We start from the raw sequence: 7336 nt of genomic DNA, 5'->3' as shown, positions 1-7336 counted from the left end.
CAAATTCATTAGATCATTTGAACCCAGGAGTACACTTCTACTGGGCATCGTTTACGAACTAGACTCGGGTACAAGTTTATTAGATCATTTATTGTAATACCTTTGTTCTTGCCTTCAAAATGCTTTTACTATTTTAAAGTGAGAGTAGTTTGTTAAACCAAACGATATTTACAATTTAAAGAGAATGGTGATAAGTATGCACTACAGTCAGTATGATTATAACTGAAATGCCATGAGTCATGATACTATTGAAAGAATGATGTCAAGTTATCATCTTGAGATAGGCTAATTGTCAAAAGATGTTTTAATAACATCTGTATAACACGCTGCAAATGGATGTAAAGAGCAAAATTTAATTGAATTTCAATTCTTGATGCGAATTTGTTTACATAAGGATCGAGCACTTGGAGCAGCTCAAAGTGAAATCAAGATTTTTATAGTAATGGAAATCCTCAAAGTTCAAGGCTCTTGAATAGATATCTATTAATCGGTTAGTAATTAGACCATCCCTTCTGCTCTATTGTTCATCTCTAAATTGATGTGTTATTTTAACTTCTTTTTTTTTTTGCAACTGGAATGTAGTTATTGCAGTGGATTTGAAAAAAAAAGTGTGTCGGTTGATAGAGACCTTCAAATTCGAGCATACTGTGTTGGACCTGTATAGTCTAAATTATTCATTTCATTTGCATAGACATTACTATCATTTTTCATGTGCATTCTTCGGTATCAACCAGCAACCTATAGGATTTCTTTTAAATTTGAAGCATATGGTCCCTTTGTAATTAGAATTAGACTAACTAAAATTTGGTTGCAGGCGCTATGCACTCTTGAATACAAAACGTTGGGAGAGGTCATCTTAGAGTCTTATTGAACATGTGAAGATGTAAATTAAGGGATAAATAATCAAATAATAATGGTGATCTAGATGTTCTCGATTTTGAGTTTTTCCTTATAAATTGCATAAGGTCGAGTAAGATTGTTGCTTCAGCATATGACATGATTGTTCCATACTTTGCCTGTCATTCACAATGCAGAGTAGTATGGTAAATAGTTGATTTAATGTCATTATTCTGTGTTAAGTTGGGTTAAGACTGTTTGTTGATAGTAAAATGCCTTCATCTTTTGCTCAATAAGCAAATAGTATTTGGTATCATTTAAAGTATATGATTTCCAAGAGCTGTATTGGCTGTGGAGTGCCTATGCAAGTTTCCAAACTTCTCAATTTACTTCTTTTATTTTATTAGTTTTGTGTTTGTTGCTATAAAATTTTGATACCAATATATATTCTTTTTTGTATTTTGGTCTACGTGGTAATATTAAGGGTATTTAATTCCTAGTTCTCTCACTTTCTCTCCTTTTTTTTTTTTTTTAATGATGTGATTATTTGTAGTAATCATTGAAGTGGGTTATGCACCCAAGATGTTTGATGATATATGCCCGACTCCTCTTATTTGAAGTAATGAAGTCCACAGGTTTTGTTTTAGGTTGTCGTGAACTCGCACGAATGACAGTGATCTAACTATAAGAGAAAGTCATAATGATCTTGAGGTAACTCAAAAATACAAGCATTTGTGGGTTCAATGCGAAAATTGTTATGGATTAAATTATAAGAAAATTTGGAAACAAAAAATGAATATTTGTGAAGAATATGGATATCATTTGAAAATGAGAAGTTAAGATATATTAAATGACATAACAGAGCAAAGTGTACCAGTTGAAGCAATAGATGCTCATCGAATCCCTGAAAATAAATCCTTCATTGAAAGATAGTAATAAGTCATGATATCTCCCATGTAATGGTGTTGAGACAGATTGGGGCATAGTCTATTTATTACATCTTCAGCTACTTATCTTGTGTCTTTTCTTTTTTTCCCTCTCTTTTCGAACCTGGTTACAAACTAATATTCTACTGTTATGTCATTCATATAGGCTTGGTTGAAATAGACTTGGAGGAAACATTTGAGTATTTTGCTGAAGTAATTTGTATGGAACGAGAAGGCTGAGGGTAAGGAGTTGAAACTAATAAACTTTTCATGTTGTATGATAGCTGGTAAACTGATCAGCTATCTCCATTATGTGTTTACTTTACAAAAAAAAAATAGGCGGGCGGTGTATTTTTGAGATTTATGATGCTGGAGATAGGTGGGGTATAGGATGGTTGGGTCAGGGAACATATTTTCTTTTGTTTAAATTGATTTCTAATGGGAAAAAAATATTTTAAGATGTGTTTGGATGAGTTCTGGCCAACCTCTACTGGTTTTTGGCTGAATTGATATTCTAGAATATATACTGAAAGTTGATGATTTTTTAATTAAAAAATTATTTAATGATTTTCGGGCAAATAGATAATAAGGCGATGAGCTTCTGGGTAATTAACGCCAATGTTCTCTTCTTTTTTGAGTTGTCATAACAGTCTAAACTGCCATCATCTAGTGGTAGGGCAACCGCGATTATGATCGAAGAGGTACTTCCTTTGGTAGCTCTCCTCGGTAATTACAAGAAACCTTCTCGATTCTGCCGAAGAAAGTGTGTAAGAGCTCAGTCGGAGTAGGTGGGGATCACAAGTATTAGGCTTAAGAGGTGGAACAAGAGTGTTGAAGAAGAACGAAAGGGCTATAATTCATGCTTTTAAATGCAAGGACACAAGGAGAATTATAACACTCTTTGCCAACAATTCAGTAGAATGTCCAGTTTTTGTGGTGCAACGTGCAATTATGTAAAATGTCTCAGAAGGCATTACTCGAGGTTAACTTTCTTGCTTTATATCACTATGAATGACAGATACGGTAGGTCATAATAACTAAAGATCCTCTATTTACGAATGAAAATTCTGATTTATGTGTAATTATAGACATCCTAATTCTTTTGTCTGGAGAATATGTTGCCTATCTTTTGTTGTTCCATATTGTGATTTCTTTTGCTAGATGTTATTTTTAATGATATGATGAGAGAATGGAAGAAATGGTGGTGTAGAAATGAAATGATATACATTAATTTCCTAAAAGGCATATGTATATAGTTAAATTTATTCCAGCGAATGCATGGATAGGATGGGATAGGTTTAATATAAGCAAAATTATGAGTTCGTAAATGAAGCAGATCTGGCAGTTGCAGGACTCTCCTTATGAAGTTTAGTTCATAAGTGGTCCATTACTAGCTCATACGTGAAATACATAAGACACAAAAGGATACATAGGTTAATGATGTTGAAAAGGTATGAAATTTATGGAGTATATTTTGATTTTCTCAATTATTGATTGTATTTTGGTATCTTTAGATCATGTCTCTAATGCTTTTTCAACTTTTGTCCTTCAGCAATTTTTACATGCTAACTGTCCATAACTTCTTTAATGATTCTGTTTTCAACTTCCATCCTTTATATTCTTTCCAGTTTTACTATCCGCAGCCATGTCTAAATAAAACACTAGCAACATCACTTTTTAACAGTATGGGCTTCTCTTTAAGTTTGTTGCTCATGATTTAACTTGAAATGCACAGGTTAGTATTGTTTTACAAACTACAACTCATTTCATTATGTATTATTAGACTGAAACTAAATGGCTTTGTCTTCTATTTTTATTTTGCAACTCCTTTTAGGGATAAGTGGCTTGTCCTCATTTTGCAAAAGCTTTAGCCAAAGAATCATTCTTTGCCATCTATCATTTGGAACTGCTTTCAGTGAACACTGGCAGTTTCAAAATACTATCATTATGGTTTTACTGCAAATTTCCAGGTATTGATGAGGGCTTATAAGCATAAGGTTCAAATCTAGAACAACATTACAGTTTTCTGAGGATATGAATTGAATTAAAGGATCCTCAAATATTATGGGATTTTTTGCAAATAAGTTTTCTCCTTTTTAGACTGAACCTCTTCAACTTTTCTTTTCAGGTCATGAAAGAGTTTCATTCTATAGAACATATCATAGAGCCTGGAACAACTTACTTTTGTGGGACACTGCTATCTGGAGAAGCTATCCCCAATTCCTTCGACCCATCATGTATTGTACTTCAATACTTCAAATTCTACCAGGATTTGCTAGAGCTGATTGGTCTCAAACCTACCTTTCCTTTACGGATACCCAACTAAAATACTGACTTATCAACTGCAGCTGCTAAAAATCAAATTTCACACAACCGTAATATGCCTCATACATAAGTTGGACCACGTACGTTTTACTGTTTTTACCTTTCTAGCCAGCTCAAAGTATAGCTATATAACTTTGTTCCATAACTGAATGTATGCAATATGAAGCATATTATGTTAATACTTAGTTTAATGATGTCTCCTTTATTTGGATCTCATTAGTGCAACGATGTTCGGAGTATGCCCGTGCATAGCACGAGCACGGGCCATCTAGTTTTTATTAGAGGAAGAAGGGGTCCACATAGAAGAACGAAGTCCATTGGCTTCTCTTTAGTACCGTTGTTTTTCATATTTTTGCGCGGACTGCCCTTCTTTTGGACAACTCTTTAAATTTTACACCTCATATTTGTGGTCTTTAAATTTTACCCTTCGCTTAAAAAGATGGGCGAATATCTGATGTTCTGGGTTCGAACCCCCGCTCAGGCATAAAATAAAAATATAATTTCGCAAGCTAGGGCTGGGGGGATCCGGCATACACTTCTTAAGGAATAACTAAAGTTATGCCGGACCCGACATACTTATGCCTTATGGGGCAGACTTTTAGTTAAGGCATAACTAAAAGTCTGCCTCATAAGGTAAAACTTTTTCTTAAGGCATAGTTAAGTTATGACTTATGGGGCAGACTTTTAGTTAAAGCATAACCAAAAGTATGCCCCATTGATGTGCCGTGAATTTCGACACATTTTATGCCTTTGTAACTAGAAGTTTGCTTGCTTCTAAGTGTTTTTACATCGTTTCTTATGTTATTTTTGTGTTTTATAGGGTTGGTTGACTAAGGATCGAAAATGATAAGAAATGCTGAAAAACGGAAAACTTGGAGCTAAAAGACGGTTTGTAACTCATGTTACGGGCCGTAACATGATCCGTACCAGAGAAGATACGTGCCGCTATAAGGACGGTCCGTAACTCATGTTACTGGTCGTAACGTGTACCGTAAGCTGAGGAAAATTTCCAAAAAGTTGCCTAAGTAGTGTCACAGGTTACGCCCCAGAAGGACGGTCCGTAACTTAGGTTACGGGGCGTAACGTCGTGGCATAACGCATTGGCCACTGAAGACTGAGGCTATGATCCGCTGGGAGATACGGACCGTAACCTGTGTTACGGTCCGTCGCATAGTGGTCGTGACATCACGCTAACAAAGGACGAACCGAAGGACGGACCATAACCTGTGTTACGGTCCGTAACGATGCCGCGTAAAGTTTTTTTTGTCCAGAAACTTGGCGAGATTTTTTGCCCTATAAATACTTAAAGTAGGGTTTTAATTCATGATTCTGATTTTTCTTTGAGAGCTTTAACTTTAAGTCTTGAATATTTGAAGTGGTTGGAGCATTTAAAGCAACAACTTCACTTCCATTCCGTATTGCATTAGCATCGTAAGTATATTATGTTAACTCTTAAGCTTTCTTTGTTAACCAAAATGATGAGTAGTTAATTTTAATACTACGGTTGTGGATCCCATGATGGGTATTATGTGAATGGGTTTCTACTATTGATATATGCATAATGGTTGTTAGTATTTATTCTATCTTTGTGCGTTAGCGATGGGTAATGATTGCAAACATTAACCTAAGCCATTATACTAACGTTTCTTGGGAAAAAGAGTTAGTATTGGTAAGATTGAATAACAATGACTCGGGGCGTTAACCCTCGTTTAATAGACTAACTTAGGGATAAGAACAAGTCTAAATTGGCATTATTGGTCGCTCTTCGATTTCAACTCTTTTATATTTGGAAAAATCATAACGAGGAAATACGGCCTAACTGTTGGGAAACATTAGGAAGTCCTTAAGAGATCAAGTGCATACTCTTAGAACAACCATTAGAAATATATCACATTGAAACCTGAAGCATAATATCTAATCAAAATGGGGGAACACAACCTCGGTCTCTCTCTCGCATTAAGTACAATTCAAGTCAAAGTATTCAATTACATTACTCAACAAGTATTTCAAACTGTCCGGAATTGGATTAAAGCCTTTAAAGAATAGTATGGCATACAATTAGTATCCTTTTCTCTCCATATTCCCTGTGGGATTCGACCTCAACCTTGTTTGGGTTACTATATTTGACAACGTCCGCTTTACGCCATTAATAGGTGTAATTTGAGCGTATCAAATTTTAGCGCCGCTGCCGGGGAATACGGTTTAGAAATTACTGATTGGCGTACTCTTCTTTAAAACTTTTTCTGTTCCATCATACCTTGTTTGCTGTTGTGGTGAACCCGGTGAATATGGCTGGAAGACAGAATCGCAATCAGGGAAACCAAGGTGGACTCTAAGTGAACCGACCTGCACCAGAAGAGGACGAAGAGGAGAATATATTTGCAGAATTCATCAATGAGGCTGATTATGCTTCTGCTGTGGTCCCTCCTAGGACTGGAAATGCTACGTTCAAAATTGATAGTTCTATCTATCAGCTGTTGAAACTTGAAGGTTATTTCCGAAATTCTTTGGAGGATTGCCCACTTCGACATTTGAAGAACTTCCTGCACATGTGTGCTCAACAATCCCAAGGTGTTGTTACTGCTAATGCACTGCGGTTACGGGTCTTCAAATATTCGTTGGCTGGCCAAGCAAGGGAATGTTATGAAAAGCTTCCTAGCAATTCTATCCATACCTGGAGCGAGCTAGCCAACACATTTCTGAAGAAGTGGTTCCCACCTAGCAAAAAGGCTAAACTTCGAGATAAAATCTTTGAGTTCAAACAGCTCCTGGGGGAACAATTATATTCGGCATGGGAGCAGTTCAAGTATTATCTAGCTCAATCTCCAAGTCACGGGTTTTCGGATTCTATTCTCACGGAAAAATTCTACAAGGGCTTAGATACAATGAATCAGATTGCCATCAATACTGCCGCGGGAGGATGCTTCATGGACAAGTCATTTATCGTCATCACCTGCTTGCTTGATAAACTCACCACCCACAATCAAGTTTGGCATTCAACTGATAGTAAGAGTCTCTCTTATGGTAGTCCATCACTAGCTGCCGTTGCAAAAGAAAACCATGAGAGAGATCATGCCTTTGCTCAATTGCAAACCACGGTGGATCTATTATCAAAGAAGTTGGCAGACAAGGATGCACAAGGGGTAAATTTTGTTGAGGAGTTACCCCCTCTTCCACAGGGCATGTATCAAGTCCTTGAAGGGATGTACCAAGATGGGCAACAACAGTATGAAGATGCTAATTATGTC

The 7336-nt window shown here is 36.2% G+C and overlaps 1 non-coding gene across 1 annotated transcript; it reads right to left on the bottom strand.

The window, feature by feature from the left end:
* Positions 1 to 6820: 6820 nt before the first annotated feature.
* Positions 6821 to 6927, bottom strand: LOC132634509 (small nucleolar RNA R71). The gene has a single exon (XR_009580227.1). It is a non-coding gene; the product is annotated as a small nucleolar RNA R71 (small nucleolar RNA).
* Positions 6928 to 7336: the final 409 nt, after the last annotated feature.

Source organism: Lycium barbarum, chromosome 3 (genome assembly GCF_019175385.1).
Source record: "Lycium barbarum isolate Lr01 chromosome 3, ASM1917538v2, whole genome shotgun sequence".
In the NCBI taxonomy this organism is placed as follows: domain Eukaryota; kingdom Viridiplantae; phylum Streptophyta; class Magnoliopsida; order Solanales; family Solanaceae; genus Lycium; species Lycium barbarum.
The sequence above is the reverse complement of the archived record's forward strand: the minus strand, read 5'-3'. Positions and strand labels throughout refer to the sequence as shown.